This window comes from Piliocolobus tephrosceles, chromosome 4 (genome assembly GCF_002776525.5).
Source record: "Piliocolobus tephrosceles isolate RC106 chromosome 4, ASM277652v3, whole genome shotgun sequence".
Classification (NCBI taxonomy): domain Eukaryota; kingdom Metazoa; phylum Chordata; class Mammalia; order Primates; family Cercopithecidae; genus Piliocolobus; species Piliocolobus tephrosceles.
In genome coordinates, this window is record NC_045437.1 from 19397746 (window position 1) to 19420165 (window position 22420).

The window sequence follows — 22420 nt, forward strand, 5'->3', positions numbered from 1 at the left end:
TATGCATTTAAGTGGAATATTTGGTGCCAATTTATTTACAACATTTTCATTTTTATGCCAATAAAAGATTTTGTTTTGCAAATTATGAGCTTAAAATCTGCAGTTGATTTATTTCTTTTAAAAGCTACTCTTACCCTCCAAACTAATTCCAGGTAGAGAAATCATCTTCCAAAGTATTTTATAGTAACCCTGGCTCACTCCAAAAATTCAGTGGAAATGTTTAGTAACTTAAGATACTTAACTATTTCTCCATAGCCCCAAAAGTTAATTTTCATGAAACTTCCTAATCTACATTGTTTCTGGCCTACCATAGGTAGCATTAACAAAGTTATTTAATAACTAAAGAATTTTCATAGGTATGACAAATGGCCTAATAAGATTTGGTGCAGCTGGATTTAGAGTTGTCATTATTGGACTGGTACAGGAACAAAGCTTGTAAATACCTGCCTGCCAGGAAATCACTTTTGTATAGAAAAGTACCATCCCTACTTGGGGTACAGGCACAAGGCTTTAGTCCAGGCTCAGGGAAGTGTACATAAATCATTTCCAACTTGATTTTAGTAACTCTTGAAAACTTACACCTTGAACTTCGCTTAGAATCTCCAGAGTAAAATTACAAAGTATCAACCTTTGATCCGTGTCACAGCATGAAAGGTTGCTCTACTTTTTTTTTTATATAAACCTAAGTTACTGCAACCATTTTTAGTCAACCTGCCTAATGAAAATGGAGTCTAAACACTTTATTGTGCACAGTCCTTTTACAGGAATTTTGATATTCTCTGAGATTTTCAAAGTAAGTTAATCTTATATCTGAAATGTTTCAGAATGCCTAGTTCCTTTTATGAAGACTATTTGAGAAAAAAAATAAAATTAGTAAAATCAATACAACTTTTACTAGACAGATCAGGAGAAACAAAGAAGAGAAATTATCACTATTAGGAATGGGAGAGAGGGAAGATCATTAAATTTCTTCAAGTAGTAAAAAGGCAATAAGAGAATAATATGAATAGCTTTATACTAATAAATTCAATAAATCAAATGAATGAAACAAATTCCTTGAAAGACCCAAATTACTAAACTTTAATCAAGAAGAAAAAGATAACCTGAATAGCCCGGTAAGAAATCAATTTATAGTGTAAACTTCCCCCCAAAAAATCTCAATAGACATGAAACACCTTTGCCAAACCCAACTCCATTTGTCACAAAAACTACAAAGTGGAAACAAAACAGAACATATTTAACCTGAAAAAGGGCAGCAATGAAAAAACTACATTGAACCTACATGATTAAATATGCGAGACTGAACTTCCCCCTCCCCGCCAATATCTGAAACACAACAAAGATAACTGCTTTCACCTCCTGTATTTCACATTTTGATGGAAGTTTTAGCCAAGGAATTAAAACAAAAGATTAATGAACAGCGTCTTTATCAGACAAGAAGAAACAGAACTACCCGAATTCAAACATACTATTGCCTGTGTAAAAATTGTATTCAATCTACAAAAATACTATGAGAATTTATAAATGACCTTAGTCAGGTGACAGAATACATGATCAAGATAAAAAGGTGATTTTTTATTGTTTTATGTATTTATTTATTTTGAGATGGAGTCTCACTTTGTCGCCCAGGCTGGAATGCAGGGGCCCGATCTCGGCTCACTGCAAGCTCCTCCTCGCTGATTCACGCCATTCTCCTGCCTCAGGCTCCCACTCCCCAGTAGCTGGGTCTACAGGCTCCCGCCACCACGCCCGGCTAACTTTTTGTATTTTTAGTAGAGATGGGGTCTCACTGTATTAACCAGGATGTTCTCATCTCCCAACCTCGGGATTCGCCCGCCTCGGCCTCCTAAAGTGCTGGGATTACAGGCATGAGCCACCACGCCTGGCAAAAAATGATTTTGTCTCTGTACCCTAGTAACAAATAAACAAAATTAGAAAGATAGACATACTACATAAATAATCTCCAGTTTTCCTCTTTACCAGCCTCAAAACAAGACTCAGGAAACTGTCACCACATGGTATGGACTCTTGTTATTGTGCAAAGTCAAACTAATGAACAATTTTGGATGGTGACCCAAAAAATACAGTGGACACCACACAAAAAATGTAAGGCTTTCCCTGTTCCTTCATGAATTGGATAGCCAATAGAAGCCCACCTCCTCATACTGATATCTCATTCCTGGACAGAAGAATGTGAGGAAATTTAGCCTAGCTCTGCAGCTCCTATTTCCTTTTTCTACATGTGTTATGCTCAGATACCTCCTCCTTGCACTGGATCTGATGTTGGCTTCGTTTGCTGGCCAGGAAGCATATTCAAAACTCTCTTTCACAAATTATGTCTCTGCACACACACAAGATTCCACCCACCTGGCTAGGAATAAAATACAGTTTGCATTATATAAAATGAGTTTAATAATATATGTGGGAATACTTTAACAATTCTTATATTAATTCATGAGGTTGATACTATACAATTTAATAGAGGGAAAACTGAGACTATGGAAAGTTCGAAAATCTGATCCAGGTAGGACAACAAATTAATAGCAGAGAGAGACTCACATGAAGGATTCTACAACATACACATCTATAATATTAATTTTTATAGAATGATATCACAGAATATAAGTTGAATAATGTCACAGATTAACTATCACAACACTGTAAATTTGGTTTTATCTTTATTTTTTAATAAAGAAACGTAATAGCAGAGACATTAAGAAAATGGAGTTTGTTTACTGTTTTAAGTGGAGAATAAATTATTGTAACAAATAGACAGTAAAATACAATCGAAGCTGAATTCTTTCTCTCATTAGAAAGCAATAGTAAGCAATCTATTGTTACCAAAGCAGACCTGCTATCCTCAAATCATGGCTTCCATGTTTGGATATAAGACTTTATTTCCTGATTTTGCTCTGTTCCAGCCAAGAGGGAGAAAAAGAAACAGGGACAAAGTGGAAGGAATTCAGAATTCACCACAGTTTTCTTCTTAATGTCCTGTACCAAAGTTGCACATCTTACTTACATTAATATCCCAGGGGATAAAATTTAGCCATGGTTATACACAGCTACATAGAAGGCTCCATAGGGCCTCTTTACAGACCACTGTGTGGAGGATGTTATTACTAAAATGTTCAACAGTTGGCAATGAGACTTTGGGTATAACTAGCAGTCTCTCATCGGGTCATAGAGCCAGTAACAAGTAGCTCATATTTGAACCCATGTTCATTTGGCCTCAAAATAAGACACAGACTAACAAGTTTAGCCCATTTTGTATGAATAATATATCAATTAATACAGGCTTCCATATAACAATGGGAATTTTAAAATTATATATCATGCTAAGAATTCAGGCATTCTTGGCAAGGATGTAGGAAGGGCCCATTAATGTCTTTCCTTAGCTTAATGTACCCTTCATTATAACCTTCTTAGAACAGAGCAGTATCTGTTTATTCCATATAGTGAGCTCCATCCACAGAATAATGCATAACTTCAAGTGAAGTCATTCATGTGTTTATACACCACCTCCACTTTCACAAATACAGAAGATATTCATCATTTAACTAAACATAGATATGGATACAAACTTACCTGCTGTATTAGATATTGAACCTAACTGTATAAATCTAATTATCTATGTATTTCCTTGTCAATAGAAGACAGCAAAGAGTCCTTATTATGCCAGTATTTTTTCCTGACACCATTTTCCTAATCTTTGTAAATCAGCACCTCCCTTTTACATGTTACTTTTATGTTTTGATTTTATCAATAAATTGTATCCTGCTGTCACTTTCTTCTACATTATTGTTCACAAATATTTAAATGTATCTGTTTAGTCTATATTAGGAATAAAAAAAGACAAGAAAAAATATTTTGGAAATCCTTTATACTGCCTCTAGACACTTTTTATTCTCCCTTGGTTATCTAATCTCCCAAATAGCAGAACATCTCAACCTGGTTCATGTTGATTCTTTTTTCATTTCTGCTTCAATACCTTCCCTGAGAGCAAAGTGATTTTCCATAACCAGCTGCAAATTCACTAGACACAAAATGTATTTATATTTTCCTCTAGTTTTATTGTAATTTCTTTCCTTCTTTAACTTTTATATATGGCCACAATTTTCAGATTTTTAATAATGCCTCCTTACTTTCAAGTCACATTTTCTATTAGCTTTGGACAAAGGTTTGGTAATGGAAACTGTTATAACACTAAGAAAGGAGCCTATACTTACTAGCAAAGGATAATGCCACAGGTGATCAAATAAGGCCTTGCTGAGGTGGTTTAATATAGAATAATATGAAATTAAATAGAGCAAGTCAAAGATTTAAAATGCTTGTAGAAGCAAAGAAACACTCACAAATAAATGTGTTATTCCAATGAATCTAATATGCATAAGGCTAGATTTATTTGCATAATCAATTTAAAACTACAATTAAAATTTTGCTCACTAATTTTTTCACAATGTTAATTATGGCTAAATATAGGCCCATAGTTCAAAATTAAATGATGTATCATTCATTAGCATATGTAAAGTGAATATTGTTATTGCAAAGAAAAACATTAGTAAATTATTTTCAATCATCAAAGATGAATGCAATTATAAGAGTATTGACATTTTTAATTTCCTCAATTCCTGTGTGAAATAAAATCACGTAGAAAAAAACACTCATTTAAAATTTACATGTAAGTGCAAAAATACATACCACTAGCCCTATAAAAGATGTTAGAAAATGGAAATATGGGTATTACTTAAAAGTGTACTCCTTGAAGGATTAATTATTACCATAACAAAAGAGGAAATGACAAAGAGCAGGTGTAAGCAGTATTGAAATTTTCACAAATCCAGGCACTATGTAAGAAAGAATCAAAAGTATTGAGGAATAAGTTCTAACTGATTTTGTGGGGTTTTTTATTACATAAATCTATATTTTACTGAAACCACTTTAACATAAGGTTTTATTACTGAGTAAAGAATGATGATTAAATGATTTGGTACCTTCATATTTTTTTTCTTTCTCAGTGTTAGAGTTCCTAGCATACAAATTAAACACTCACAATAGTCTGAGTCCAGAGAGAATTTCAGGTGAAAACAGAAAACACAATGATAACAACAGAGAAGGGAAGATTGGTGGCAGTCCCCTTGTCTTGAATGAAAAGTGAGAAAAAACATCAAGTTTTTGACATCCATAATTTTTGGATAATTTCTGCTGTGTCAAAGGCATCCTTAATGAACATATACAGATATCACATTTCTATTATCCAGTAAATCAATTTCCTCTTTGGCTTTATAATCATTTATTTTCTGGAATGAAAAATATATATTCTGGCCAAAAAGTCTATTTTCAATTTAAGTGTTAGACGAACATGGTATATAATAGGGACATATGGATGCAAAAAGAAAAAAAGCAAACACACCTGTATTAATTTGTTTTCACACTTTTATACAACACTGCCAGATACTGGGTAATTTATAAAGGAAAGATGTTTAATTGACTCACAGTTCCACATGGCTGGGGAGGTCTCAGGAAACTTACAATCATGGTGGAAGGTACCTCTTCACAGGGCGACAGGAGAGAGAATGAGTACAAGCAGGGGAAATGCCAGACACTTATAAAACCATCAGATCTCCTGAGACTCACTCACTATCATGAGATGAGCATGGGAGAAACCATCCCCATGTTTCAATTACCTCCACTAGTTCCGCCCTTGACACATAGGGATTATGGAGATTAAAATTCACGATGAGATTTGGGTGGGGACACAGAGCCAAACCATATCACACTTTCTACAAAGATGAGTAAGGCAAAAGGGATTTTCCTGTGTGGTGTAGTGTGGCTTGGTGTATTGTGATATGGAGAAAAGCAAATTCAAATTTATGTAATGAAAAGATGTATCCTTAAGGAAAAATTTGTCTACAAGGAGGCAGGGCAGCATGGTGGGAACTGGGAGCCTAACTCTGGTGGCAGAATTTCTGCATTTACATGAGCGCACTTAGACTTATTTATGCTGTGATTTGGAACAAGCTGCTTAGACTCTGGTTTGTCTCCTGCACTGTAAAATGAGAATGATAGCAATAGTCCCTAATTCATAGGTATGCTTGGCCAAATTCCACTGCTCATTATGTAAATGTTTCTTCTTGTTTTGATAAAAACTCTGCATGGAGAAGACATTCTAAATCTTTCTACAACTTAAGACATTGCTCAGTGTATCAGAAAAGCTAATGAGGACTAGATTTTTATTTTGTGTGGCCTACACAGAGAAATAACATATCAGTATTTGTGGATATAAAGTATTCAATTTCACCAAATGTCTCTCCACCCTTGGGAGAAGTTTAATACTTTGTATAGTCTGAGACTTTTAAATATGACATCTGTTTCACCGATGTAAAATGCATTTGAATGAAAGTTCTTTGCTGCTCTAAGCTGCATTAACTTTGTTTCTACCTAATTAACATGAACAAATCCTGATAAAGCCTTTTTGCTGGTCAATGTGTCACAATTAGAAATTAATCTGCTGCACTATTATGTAACACAAGGCAGGATACAGCAGTGGAAAGAACATGAACTTGAGATTGTGATAGGCTTCTTTTCACATCCCAATTCCACCAAATATTAATAAGGTACAATTAGATAAGAAGTCTCTTAACCTCTCTGAAATGGGTTCTGCAGAGAGCTGTGGATGTGGAAAGAATGGATCAAACAGAATAAAATAATGAAGGACATTAATTAACATTTATAAAACTCATATATTTCCATATTAATATATTTGATTTTTCTGCTTTCAAAGCATCAAGAGTGATTAAAAATCTGCCTGATAGGATGTTAAATAACTGCCTCTCATAGTCACCTGAGCACACTAGTGGTTGCTCTTATATTCTAAACTTATTTCAACCAGGAATTCCTGGATGATAATGCCAAACATTCCTTCCCTCAAGGAAAGCTCTGTCACCAGAGGGGGACATATGTGGTCTGTAGTTTCTATCCTCTTCCTTCCATACAGTTTTTTAGGAACAATTTGTCTCCTTCGTTGGGGCCTGCTATGAGGTGGACTGTCATCTCCATGTGTTATGATTATCCTGAAACATTAATACAATGTCTAATGTTGAGTACTATTAATTCTCATTTATATTCTCTAAGACAGGAAAACATTTACTATAGGAACGTGGGACTCATACAAACTCTTCGTGAGTAGTAGTGGCTACTACACATTGTAAATTATATTACCAACATTAAAATGCCCTGTATTATTTACTGAATGCCTACTCTGTACCTGATACATTTCTTTGCCCTTTACATACAAAAATCCCATAGTAGATATTACTTTCTTCATTTTATAGATGAATACAAACATTTTATTTTAAAATTTTGTACAAAAAAAGTAAATTCATTTTTTCATTCAATAACTGTTTTAATACATTTTAGTTACATGCCTTGTGCAAAAAACTGGACAACTTTTTGAGCAAAATTGTGCTTTTAGAAATATATAGCCTATGTTTTTTAAAGATTACAATATAGTTAAATGAATAAAAATATACACAAAAATAAGTTAAGAAGAGGGACAAATTCAAACAGTTTATGAGTATGTTCAAAACTTGTAGAACAGATGATAACTTGGAAACATCTAAAAAAGTTAGATTCTTATATTCTAGAACACAAGAAATCCTCTTACCATGATCTGGCAAAGTAACTCATTCTGCAACTTGAAATTTTTAGTTAACACTATCTTTCTGATATTGGTCATGTTGAGACATGAAAATTAGACTCTTGGATATGACCTTTGCTATAACAAGACTATTACATAACATTCTGTTACATAGGCATGCCACTTTTTAAAAATTCCATCTCCTTTTCTTTGATTGTTTCAATTTTTTGGCTATAAAACAATGCTTGAATTTTTTATGCATTCCTTCTTGTGCACATGTGATTTTTTTCTCATGAGTACATTATAGAACATGAAAACCTGTACCTTTATTAAGTACTGCAAAATTGCTCTCTACAGTAATTCCCAATTTATATTCCACATTTAAAACCTAGCAAAGTAATCTTCATTTTTTAGAGCTTTCAAATACTCACAATTTATCCTATAATTCAGTGGTAAATATGAAAAAGAATGTCAAGGACTTCAGACAGGTTGTAGTTTCACACACATCTCCCCAACCACCATGGTCACCACCCATTTAATAAATGTGACTTCTTTTCTTCAGTTTTTAACTAATTCTTTCACTTTATTGTTCCCCTCTAGTAACTTTCTCTTCATCAGAATACCAATCTCTTTCTTCAGCTGTTACAGATTTAAGCTATACATTATATAATGGTATACAAAGGTAGATGTTAAACTGTGAAATTAATGGACTTAAAAACGAAAGATCTCAGCAAAGTTAGAGTCCAAGTGGGTGCAGCTTCTTTCAATAACTTTCAATGTGGACTTATATTAGCTGATTCTGCACAGCCTTTCTAACCTAATTTTGTCTCAATTCACATTTCTCTAATCAGAGCCCAGCCTCTGGGCTTTTGAACTTTCTATTTCATATGCCTGCAGTGCCTTCATGGCAAATATGTGCTTGGCTCCTTCCCTTCAAATCTCTGTGTAAAGATCATGCATTAGTGGATTCTTCTCTGAACATCCTATTAAAAATAGCATCTCTGGCTCCAGAAGCCCATATCTCTCTCCTTTGTTTAATATTTTCCACATATGTTATCACTTTTTGTTATACAATGTGCTGCTTTTTATTTGTTTCTTATCGGTTTCTATTGGAATATAAGTTTCCTAAAGATATCCTGTATTTTCTTTACTGCTATAACCATTGTAGAAAGTATAAACTAAAAAGGAAATCCCAAGTCCCCAAACCAAGTGAATGGATCCTTTCTTGATCAACAGGATCCGAGAGTAACCTAAAAAAACTAAATTCCAGGTCACAAAGGAAAGGGAAATCAAACACATCTTTTTATACCCCCCCTTTTTGGGAGTTCGGGCACAACTGACCCATATTAACATTAAAACAGAGATCATAAGACTGACAAGACAGACTCTTTATGGCAATATGATACCAAATTCCAACCTGACTCTGGTATGACATCACATGATAGATAGAAGACTCTGAAGGAAATACAGATATTTTACTCCAAAATATATTATTTTGACCTACTTTTAAATGGCTTTGCACAGCCATCGTTTATGGGGAAAATTTGCATCTGTGGAGAATCTTCATTAATACAGCAGGCCTTTCTCGGATCTAGGAGAGACTAACTGGGAGCCTGACACCTGTTAAAATCTAGAAAGACACATTTACCATCTATCCACTCTGAAGTCTGCTACCTGGTGGCTTCATCTACGTAAGAAGAACCTTGGTTTCCACAACCCACCTTATCTTACCTCAAGCAATATTTTTCTACTGACTTCAAGTCTTTACACAAATCTTAACTCATTCAACCAACTATCAAGGAGAAAATCTTAGAATCCACCAACGACCTGTAAGTTTTTGTCCCCCAGTCCTGGAGCTTAGAGATGTAATGACTTTCTTCTTCCTCTCTAAAATACATAAAACCAAACTGTAACACAACCACCTCAGGCACACATTCTCAGCACTTCTTGAGACTATTCCTGGGGTATATAGTCACTCATATTGGCTGAACGTAAACCTCTTCAAATATTTTACAGAGTTTGAGTTTTTAGTCTATAAAAGAATGGTATCTGTCATAGAATATGAGATGATAAATATTTGTTAAATGAAAAATGTTTCCAGCTTTCAGGACTGAGCAATCACATAATATTTTTCAGGTTGAGGGACATAAAGCTAATTACACAATTAGTGCACTGACCAGCACATAGTAGCCACTCAATATATGCATCTGTAGTCCAGGTGCAGTGGCTCACACCTATAATCCCAGCAATTTGAGAGGCTGAGGCGGGCGGACCACCTGAGGTTGGGAGTTTGAGATCAGCCTGACCAACATGGAGAAACCCCATCTCTATTAAAAATACAAAAAATTAGCCAGGCGTGGTGGTGCATGCCTGTGATTCCAGCTACTCGGGAGGCTGAGGCAGAAGAATCACTTGAACTCGGGAGGCAGAGGTTGGGGTGAGCCAAGATCGTGCCATTATACTCCAGCCTGGGCAACAAAAGCAAAACTCTGTCTCAAAATTTTATTAAATAAAAAAACTAAATATATATATATATATATATATATATATATATATATATATATATATATTTGCAGAATAAAATGCAGAATAAAATAGGTAGATCATGGAGGCTTCATGAAGATTAAATGAGTTAACATATAAAATAAAATGTATATAATATATAAAAAACACTTATCTTAGGCTGTAGTAGACATTGAATAAATGGTGGTTATTGTTAAAATCTTGAAAGACTAAAACTAATTTAATTTACATGTTCAGTAAGTGTTTATTAAATTGAATGACTGATTAAAAAGAGACAAGGCAAGTGATGGTCAAAATAATTTTAGGCCGGCCGGGCATGGGGGCTCACGCCTGTAATCCCAGCACTTTGGGAGGCCGAGGTGGGTGGATCATGAGGTCAGGAGATTGAGACCATCCTGGCTAATATGGTGAAACCCCGTCTCTACTAAAAATACAAAAAACTAGCTGGGCGTGGTGTCGGGCGCCTGTAGTCCCAGCTACTGGGGAGGCTGAGGCAGGAGAATGGTGTGAATCCGGGAGGCGGAGCTTGCAGTGAGCAGAGATCGCGCCACTGCACTCCAGTCTGGGCAACAGAGCGAGACTCCGTCTCAAAAAAAAAAAAAAAAAAAAAATTAAATAAATAAATAAATAAAATAAAAATAAAAATAAAATTAGACCAACTATTGAACTTTGAAGCAGCAGTAGGAGTACAGTAATGAGACATATTTCTGAAATGGTACAAAAGGTGATTTACAAATTATTATTTCATTTTACGCCTGCATTTTAAAAACATTCCTGCAATGAACACATATATCACTTATGATATAAAAATGAATAGCATAAATATAAATCTTTATATTGAGGCATGCCATCACTAACATAGTTCTCACATTTATATTCAGCAATAATGAATAACTTTATATTTAAATTCAGAAACTCAGCAATAATGCTACTCAATTTCTGATTTTGTATTTCAGTAAAGTCCAATAACTCAACAATAATGAATATTCAATTTTTTTAATTTCTAAAAGCAGTACACCCCAACCTTGCTATTTGATATGTTAGTTTACTTTGTATTTGGTTTTAGAGAAATAAAGTAATTGCTTCACCTCCATTTTTAGGCTAATCTACTGAAGTGAAAATATTATTTTCCAATTTGTTCATGAGCTTTAAGGCTGCTATCCCAATATGGATAAATCAGATCTACAAGATATTGACCTATATCTTCATTCAGCTTCCTTGAATATACAGAGTACTAGACCTAAAGATAAAAATAATATCATGGAATAGGCTTTTACTAGTTCTAAAGTATCATTCTTTAATGTTCCTGATAATATATTCTTGAACTCTAATTCTTCCATGTCTTCACCACACTCTTCATTGATATGACACTTAACCACACATTTTACATTGGACACAGCATTAATGCGCACCTAGAGAAAATCCTAGAATCTTAGTGGGTTACCACTAGAAAGCCCTTCTTTAGTTCTAACTTACAAAAAGTCCAGTGTCTGTGTGCTGGCATGGCTAGGGTGTGTGTGTTGGGGTAGGGGCGCTGCAGTTGCACAGTATGGATTATGTTCCAACTCCCTCCATGTTGGCAGCTTTGCTAACCTCTGGGATCTGCAGACCCTTAGCTGGAAACTAAATTTCACAAGCCAAAGAAAGACATGAAAGAGGACAAGATCCCCTGCAGATGGGTCATTTGAGAGAAACTGATACAACTGGAAGTAGGACTGGGAAATGCTGGCTGAGAAGGTACCTCTACAGAAAGGATTTGCAGAGAACTAGCTGTGTCTTCACAACTATTCCACAACTGTGAGATATCTTTGCCTTGCCCTGAACTCAGAGTCATTTTATTTTTGTGTATATCAAATTAGGACAGTGTCTGGCAGAGCCGAGGCAGGGGGATCACGAGGTCAGGAGTTCAAGACCAGCGTGGTCAACATAGTGAAACCCCATCTCTACTAAAAATACAAAAATTAACCTAGATGTGGTGGAATGTGCCTGTAGTTCCAGCTACTTGGGAGGCTGAGGCAGGAGAATCGCTTGAACCTGGGAGGCAGAGGTTGCAGTGAGCCTGGACCACGCCATTGCACTCTAGCCTGGGCGACAGAGCAAGACTCTTTCTCGAAAAATAACAATAAAAAATTGTTTAATGAATGAGCAAGTCTTTTAATCTTATTATTTTTATAGTTATCTGAAACTATAAGCATGTGTTTCCATAGGAAGATACATGTGCATATAAGAAGACTAAGTCATTGTGACCCAAGCTTGAATCTAAGACCATGTAACAAACAGAAAAGATAAAAGTTAATCATGAGACGTAAATAAACAAACAACTAAAGTAAATAAATCAAGCAAGAAGACAGAGACAGAGAGAGAGAGAGAGAGAAACTAAGTACAAAAGCAAAATCAGATGAAAATCCAACATAGAATTTAAAAAAAATAATGGATGTAAGATGCCACCACCAAGTGTCCAATGAATAGCAGTAACTTACAGTAATACATATATATGTTTACATGTGTACATATATGTTTACATGTGTATATAAGTATACATGTCTATATATACTTATAAAATCATTGAATAAAGAATAATTAACTCCTTCAGAAGTATGTCAGATAAGTAATATTAATTTTTATTGAATAAAGCACCTATTAATATTTACCAGATTGTGGAAAGTGTTCTCACCCTTTTCTTTCTCTTTCTCACTCTGTTGGATCTATAAAAATCGCTGCCTAAAATTAACTAATGCCAATGGGAAAACCTGTTGCATGTGTTTGTCATTTTGCTTCTAATAGGATGTGAAGCAAGCAGCTGAAAAATTAGACATTGTTGTTATTATCAAACCCTCAAATGTCTTGTTATTATTAAGGTGCTGAGAACTGGTAATTAAGCAATTACAGTAAATGTTGGAATTTTTCTACATTAAACACACATAGACTGACTTTTCAAGATTGTAATAATGGAGACAACTTGAAAAAAAAAAAGAGAATTCATTCATGCAAAAGATTTGGTGAAATTTATGTCAGCTAATTCATTTATATCATTAGTTTCCACATGATAAAGATACTTCAAGTGTTTAATGAGAAAGGACTTTAAAAATACGTGTAGTTGGTGGAATGTGTGGTTCTTACAACATTTTAATCTAAGAATATATTCTAGGCTAGTTCCACATCTCACTTGACTATGAAATGGATGCTGTTAATTTGCCATAATTTATTTCCACTCAAACTTACCCTTAGCATGTCTGCCTATGAGATCCATCTCACATGTCCTGTTGGCTTTCATAAGGTGGGCTTCTTACCAGATTATATTTAGTGTTCTAACATTGACAAGACTGATGTCCGGTACTCAAGTTACAGAAGACACATAATTTTGTATAATGAAAATATCCAAAACATTCAATGGTATTAATGAAGGATTATGTCCTCCTTCACATGAATGGCATTAAATACCAATATATTATAGTAACAATTTGAGATGGTGACTTGTTGTTAAAGGAGGTTTAAACCTTTAGGAATTGATTTTTTAAATATATTCATAACCCAGCGTTCACCATGGCTTTTCTCTTCTATTTTCCCTAACTCTGGTTTTAGCAGTTTCTGCCTTATTAGTTAGCGATAGGGGATTGTTTTTGGGGTATCAGTAAATTTGCATTCAAGGGCAAAGAGCTTGTTTTTGAAACATGCATGCCATCTTCTCCACCTTTCTGTATTCTCACTGGAGTTCAAACATCTAAGGGAATAGTCTGGACTGTTGTAAAGTTGAAATGATGACTGTTCTTTCCCCACTAATTGTCACAGGGCAATTGCCTTTTCAAAATGTTAATCTCCTAGGGCTGTGAAGCCACAACATGCCTGCAAAAGCTGACTGTTTTCTTTGTAAGTTGTAGACATTAGGCAAGTTACTTAACCTGACTGGGTTTCAGTTATTTTATCTGTAAAGTAAAAATAATAGTACTACATTCCTCAAAGTGTTTCAGTGAGGTAGATGTGAATTAATGCATATGAAGGAATTAGAATAATGCCTTGCATATGATAATCACTTAGCAAATGTTAGGCTAGAAGTGACTGTTAATAATTCATAACTGAAATAACAACTGAAATTTATAATTTCAGTTCTCCTATGTTCCACAGCCATTAATCAAATAGAAACCAAAAGTCAAGGGAACAGAAAAATAAGTCAATAGAACTTGGCTACATCTTATAGACAAAACACAATAAAAATTGCTTGTAATACCCCTTTGATGACAACAAAAATATGTCAATTATTAAGAATATAAAATTGACAAATAGGCAAGAAGACAATATGAACTTCTATTCCAAATAAATATATGTAAAAATTATAGAAAAAGCACAAGCTCGCTGTCCTTTTCCCAGTCTTTGAACTGCTAAAGTTATTGTCTTAGAATTGATGTTTGCCAATAGTAATACTTGTTTCAAAGCTCCATCTACAGTTATAGATTAGCAATGTCAGTAAAAACAATAAGCAATAGTAGTAATTACAGATTTGAATAACAAATGAATATACAGTATATAATACAGGTGTATATATTGTATACATTTTATATATAATATAATGTGTTTATAAATAATACATACAATTTGATATATGACAAGTAAACATAATTACCATTATTGTTATTATTCATTTGTACATGTAATACACATATATACATATGCCATAAATGTCTCTATCACCAGGGCTCATTGCACTATATTTGGTTTTGACGATTTCAAGCTCTTTCATGGGCTGATTATATGCTCATAACACCCCTGCTATCAAGAGACTTTTTTATGCTTCTCTCTAACCCTTTCCAGTTTTTCAAAAATCTAATCTTCCTAAACTTTCCTGGTCAATATACTATAAGGGATGACATCACAAACAATGGAGACAAGGATGCACTTTCGATTCTGATTTTTTTATTACTGTATGTATAAATTTTGAAATTCTGTTTCATTCTTTCCTTCCTTTATATATTTAATGATTTTTACATTATATACTATGTGCGAGTGCTTGGCTACTTGCTGTCTATACAGGGGCACAATGGTGAACGAAAGGTATATTGTATGTGCATTTAAGCAATTTAGAATCTAGTGATGAATCCAGCTGCTGACACATAGATCATTAAAATTTTAATTTGGTAAATTCTATAAGGTAACAATAGGAATGTCTATGAGAAGAGATAAAAAGCAAGTAGAGCTGTAAAAACTAAAAGGAGTAGTAGTTCATGTTGCTTCATCTGTGTTGAAGATTTGGAGTTTATTCTAGACACACTTGGAAGCCTCTGAAGGATTTTAAGTGCTAGAATGACATGACCAGGTATCTGTTTATAAAGGATCAATCTGGATGCTGGATAAGGTAGAGTTTATACAATGCATAGGGGAAAGGGGGATAGCAATTAAGAGCCTATTGCAGTGTCTCAGGTGAAAAATGATGGCAAATAAATTAGAGTGGAGAAGGTTGAAAAGAAAAGAACCAGACATTTCAGATGAGGAGCTGACAAGACTCACTAACAGAGTGGGTTTAGGGACAGGTGAGCGTGAAGGTGTCAAGAATGATTCTCAGGTGTGTTACTTGAACACCTGGTGGATGGAGGGATAATTACTGAAAAGAAGAGGCTGTGGGGAAACTAGATATGAGTCACTGGAAGGGAAGAGACTTAGAGTCTAGTTTTGTTCAGGTTAGTTTTGAGATTGCAGAAAAGCCTCCAAGTGTATATACTGTCTATTTTAACTACAGGAATCAGAAGTTCATAAAAGAGTTTGGGATTAGAAACATAAATCTTTCAATCAGCACCAGACAGAGCACATCTAAAGAGGTGGTTTCCTCAGCTGAAAATGAGAGTAGCAATGAATGTGGTAGTAAATATTCATATGTATAAAATTCCAGAGACATGACACTGAGCAGGTACTCACTGAACACAGACATGTAGGCTCCTAGGAAACCTAATGATATTCTTGCAATTCAACTTTTAAACACACACACACACACACACACACACAGACACATCTGTTCAGCACATATTTAGTAGGGGCAGAAAGAAAAAAAAATATTTCTTTTGATCAAGTTGTGTGCTGTACATATATTCAAAATAAGAAATGTATTACATACATAATTGCATTTTGTAAGGATATGTTAACTTTCTGGAAATATCTTTCCTTTAGCAGCTTTCTCATCACTTGTAACTGGATGAACTAGTCCCTCATGCTCGCTGAGTGGAAAGGTAACTTCTAGCAATATCAGTCAAATCCTGTACCTGCACATGACAGAATTTCTGTTTCACAGGAACAAAAACACAGTTCCAGTCCCAATTGGCTTTCAGTTACAGAATTTCGAAAGTAATTATCTGACACAGCAGAAACCAAACAGTGCTCTATTTTTATTTTCCATTTCAAACTCCGAATGTGAATCAGATTCTCACCAGAAATGTGACAGAAATAGGAGGAAAAGAAATGGATTTACTTATTCATTTACACTAGCTGAAGTAAGTCAATACTCTGAAACATTCAGTAAGATATTTTCCACCTTTCCACAGCTCTTATTCCATTTTTGCTTTATTATGCAGTGTTCCACAGCAGACTACTTTTTAGAAGATTGTCACCAAATTTAAAATGTAGGTATTTCTTTTTACTACATATGATAGGTAAGCAGTAATCTGTTAGGTTTCTGAGTTTTAATTGATTGATATAATGGTTAATTTTACATGTCAACTTGAGCAGTCTAAGGAAGGCCCACAGAGCTGGTATTTCTAGAAGTGTCTATGAGAAGGTTTCTTTGAATAAGTACATAGAGTAAAAAAGATCCTCCCTCCCCAGTGTGGACAGGCACAAACCTATCTTTTGAGGGTCCAGAGAGAACAATGAAAGTAAAGGAAGGGTGAACTTGTTCTCTCTCTTCCAGAGCTGGGGCATTCATCTTCTCCTGCCCTCAGACATCAGAGCTCCTGGTTGTTGAGCCTTCAGGCTTCGTGACTTACACCAGTAGCTTTCCTGGTTCTCAAGTCTTTGGCCTTGGACTAGGAGTTGTGTTGTTGGCTGGCTTAGTTGCCAGGCCTTCAGACTAGGTTTAAATGACACCACTGGCTTTCTTGGTTCTCCAGCCTGCAGACAACACATGGTAGGACTGCTGAGTCTCCATAATCATGTGACCAAATTCCTACAGTAAATCTCCTCCTACCTACCTATCCATCTTTCTATCAATCTATCTGTTTATCCATATATACTTTGGTTCAGTTTCCCTGGAGAATCCTAATTCAATTAGAAATAAAGGTAATTTTATGTTACAGGCCTTTTAGAAGTATTGTCATTGCACCAAAGTAATCTGATCCATTAATGAATGATAACAATTTTATTTGTTAAACAACTGCAAAAAGCATAAAATAGTATCAGAATACAGAGTCATAAATAATATACAAAAAAAAACTGTACATTAGTGCAGACCAATATTTTTTATACTCCTCCATAAAGATAAACCAGCCGTGGTAGAACTTTACTTCCACTTTAACAGAAGGACAAGTTATTTAGACAATAGGCATGGAGGCATTTGTGATTATGTTAGATAGCAAGCATGATTCTTCCAAACGTATTACTGTTGTTGTCATAGACTTTATAGCTTGGCATTTGGGACAGTGAAACAATTTGATGTATTAAAGTCTGACCCCGGGTAATCAATGAATGATAATGCCCGTCTTCTAGAGCTAGTACTCCCCCTCCTCCACCTACTGTGACAGAAAACCCTATGATTCTATAAATCTTCACCTATCCTACTACCAATATTTTGCTATTTTCTTCTAAAGACAAAGTACATAATTTGGATAAAGGAGTCTAAGTTCAGATAGCGATTTAGGGCTGTTATTTTTTTGGTAAAATTATTTCACTTATTACCCACCTTAAGCCTAGAGCCAAACTAATGTAGTCACCAGTAATTAACATTTTCTAATTTCAAAATAAGTAGTACAACTATTAAAGCAGTTGTATGGAAGAATCTGTAATCTATTAAAAGGTGTTTTAAGGCATTTTATTAATATTCCTGGAACTGCATCAGAATCAAATATTTGTCAGCCCAGAGCTAAGGTGATCAAAAGGTTCATTATTAAATATATACTGTACTTTATTATGGGAAATCAGATATACTCCAAGGATGCCAGGAGTGAAACATACCATGGCTGACTCACACAAAATTTTTGAATACAATCTTTCTAGTTGCCTTTTACACTGTAAAATTCATTGTGGATTTTGTTGCTATTAGAAACAATAAAATGAAGAGTTTAATGAGTGAAACTTAGAAGGACAAGAGAACAGATATATGTACAGCTTTGCCTTTAGAAAGATAGAGAATAAAACAAATAAAAACCAGGGCCCTTGTACTGTACTTCTGAAAGGTAAGAGAGGGTCTGAGAATAAGGGGCTATGGAAGGAGGGTAGATAACCTGACTCCAGCTTCAATATATTCTGGGAGGGGATTAATCTACATAGCTATACAATTTGAAGAGAAGGATTAGATAAACTTCTGTACATGTGCGAAGGAATCATATGTATAAAAATGATAAGTTTGGTAATATAATTTTTCATATCTTAAGTTTCAAGACGCTACAACTAAAAACGTGGCTCAAGTTGAAATACTCTCTTGAAAAACATTTGATTATTTATGAATTAAATAATTAATATCCTCTCTAAAACTTCAAGTTAAATTATCAAGATTCAACTACAATCTAGTGAATTCTGTTTTATTTGAAATAGTGCTACAAATAGCATTGCATCATGAAATTAACTATGTGGTGACTAATTTTATGTATCATCCATACTGGGCTAAGGGATGTCCAGAGAGGTAGTAAAATGTTATTTCTGAATGTGTCCGTGAGAGTATTTCCAGGAGATATTAGTATTTAAATCAGTATTGGCGATTAGCATTTAACTCAACATGGGCGGACTCCATGCAATCAATTGAGAGACCAAATAGAATAAAAAGATGGAGAAAGGGTAAGTTCTTTATGTCACAGATGGGACATCCATCAGTCTTGCTCTCCAAAATTGGCACTGCTGGTTCTCAGGTCTTTTTACTTGCATTGAATGACATCGCAAGCTGTCCTCATTTTCCAATGTTGAGATAGAAGATAATGGAATTTCTTGGCCTCCATTAACAATGTAAACGAATTCCCATAAATCGATCTCTTTTTTCTCTCCCTCTCTCTCTTTCTCTCTTCCCCTAATATTCTATAGGTTCTGCTTTTCTGTAGAACCCTAATATAAACTATAACTGACCTATAATTTTTAATAGCATATGTAAGTATCATTTATTTTTTAAAAGCCATGCATGAAATATACAGGTATAAATCCCCTTCAGTGATGTAATTTGATAAATAAGACCTTCACACTGTTAAATATGATAATTCAATCTGTGAAATATGTTCTAGACTTCTAGTTCAGATAAAATGATATACACTAATTTTTCCCTATTCCTTCCTGACTAGTACAATTATAAATGCTGGAAGTCACACAAGGGACGAATGTAAGTGATTTCTGAAAGGTATGAAAAAGAAGACAAGTTTGTTTGCAGCCTTAGTTCTGGAGAAATGTCAGCAGCAGGCTATCTTGTATCCCCTGAACCAACAGAAAAAGGTTCTCCAGGCCTAGTGCTCCCTGTTCCACAACCTGATAGCAAAAGGCAGCTCAGCTTCTTGCAGAGAAATGAGCTTACTCATTTCAAACAGAAGTGTCTCTGAAAACATTAGGCAAACATGACAACTCTGACAAGGGACATTGCTTGGGAGCCCCACCAAGAATAAGCAGTCAGTAGAAGCATTCTGCTTCTTCATAAATTATGAGACTTCCTTTATCACTAAGAACTACTGAGGCAGGTTGACTGGAAAGAGTTAACAACAGTTAACCTTGTCTAGGAGGATGTTTGACTTCATGGTGTCATGATTCCCCATCCTTGTCCAAGGACTGTCCAAGGACACCAGGAAAACCCTGTCCAAGTACAGCAGGAAATCTGAAGTTCAGCAGTAATGGAATTGCTCCACATGATGGCTCCACCAAGCAACATCCACAGAATGGCCTAAGGGAAACCCATTTTGTGCCATCATGCAGCACCAGTGGCTCCAGATAAACTTAGTAAGACTGAAATAGCACCACATAGGCACTGAAAATACCCTGCCATTTAAATCACAGTCCACAAAAATTAGGCCAAGCCCCACATGCTAAACCTAAACTTGGTGAGTGACTTAAAATAGACTTTAACAAGACTAATTTAAACAAGACTCTGAATCTTCTATCATAATAAGAAAAATGTCTGGGAACTAAAAAGAAAATCACCTACTATACCAAGAACCAAGAAAAGTGTAACTTAAATGAAAAATTAAAAATAATCAATTGATGCCAATACCAGAAAGAATCAATTACCGGAAATATCTGGCAAGGGTTTAAAAGTAGCTTTTATAAAAATGCTTCCTTAATACATGAAGAACTTATTTTGAACTAAGTGAAATAAACATAATCTCAGCAAAAAATAAAAGTTATTTTAAAAATAACTAAGTAGAAATTATAGAACAAGAAAACAAAATAACAGTAATGAAAACATTGCTGGATAGGCTGAGTAGTAGAGTGGAGATGACAGGATGGAATCAGTTAACTTGAGAACAGAACAATAAAGTTCACCCAATCTGCAAAACAGAGAGAAAAACTGTCTCAGGGACACATAGGACAATAAAAAAGGTCCAATATTTCTGTTACTAAAATTCTGGGATAAAATAGAAAAATGACTGAGGCTAGAAGAATTTTAAAGATATAATGACTGAAAACTTTTTCCCAGATTTGGCGAAAATCAAAACCTACAGATCCAAGAAGTTGAGACAATGCCAAACAGGTTAAATTCAACAAAATCCACAACAAGATGTGACATAATTATTCTTTTGAAAACTAAAAATATAAAAGAACATTTTTTTGAAAGCAGCCAGAGTAAAATGATGCATTACCTGAAAGGAAAGGCAATTCAAATGACAGTAGATTTTGCATGTAAAACCATGGAGACTTAAAAAATGTGGTGCAATGTTTTGCAAGTTTTGAAAGAGTAGAACTGTCAACTACAAATTCTGTATCTGGCAGAAATGCTCTTCAAGAATGAAGGAAAATAAAACTATTCTCAGATAAAGGCAAACTAAAAGAATCTGTTGATATCAGACATACCTTATTGACTGGCTAAAGGGAGATCTTCAAATAGAAAGGAAATGGCAAATGAAAGAATACCGAAACTGAAGCAACAAGGGGAAGAGCAGAAAAGTGAAAAAACAGGCTGTTCTTTCCTTCATGAGTTTTATCAATCATATTTAAATATTGAAACAAAAATTAAAACACCATATGATATCCAAGGCTATAAGTGAAGAAAGTTACAGAACCAAAATGGAAGTGAAGCTTTCATACTTCCTTCAAAGTGGTAAAATGTTGATACTTGTAGATGGTTAACAGTCACCTATGTATGTGGTAACCCTTAAAGCAACCACAGTGAGAAATATACAAAGAAGTACACTCAAAAACAGAGTAAATTATTTAGGACAGAATCTTTAATAATGTTCGCATAACACACAGAATAGCATAAAAAAGAAACAAAGAAATGAGAAACAGAGAAAACAAATGTAAGATATATAATAAAACAGCACTCCTCATTAACATATCACTAATTATCTTAAATATAAATTATTTAAATAAAATAATTAGAGAAGGTATACTGAACACACAAATTACTATCAACTATATGCTGCTTTTAAAAAATTACTTCAAATTCAATGACACAGGTAGATTTTGAAAGTAAAATAATGGAAAATACTATACCATGTAAATATTATTTTTTATGAAACTAGGAATGATTGAATTAATATCAGACAAAATACAATTTGGAGCAAGGAAAAACATGTCTGCTCTAGTAACTGTTATCCAATGTAGTAAATTCTAGCCAGTGCAACTATAAGGCAGAAAAAGAAAATAAAATACTTAAATATCATAGAGTTCAGAATAAAATTATTTCTATTTTTAGAAAATGTTATTTTCCATGTAGCAAATCCCAGTGAATCTACAAACAAATAAAACAAAACAAATAAATAAACTAAAACTCATACAACTAAGTGAGTTCACAAGTTGGTAGGATAGAAGATCATCAAACACAAATCAATACTAACAATGAATATTCAGAAACTGAAATTAAAACAATTGTATTCACAATCACTACAAAGAATTACTGACACATGCAATAAAACATGCACATAATGTTTCATGCAC

The 22420-nt window shown here is 34.4% G+C and overlaps 1 protein-coding gene across 9 annotated transcripts in view; it reads right to left on the reverse strand.

Moving 5' to 3' along the window:
* CDH18 (cadherin 18) overlaps positions 1-22420 on the reverse strand; it is a 1101027-nt gene that overhangs the window by 281693 nt on the left and 796914 nt on the right. The window lies entirely within an intron of this gene.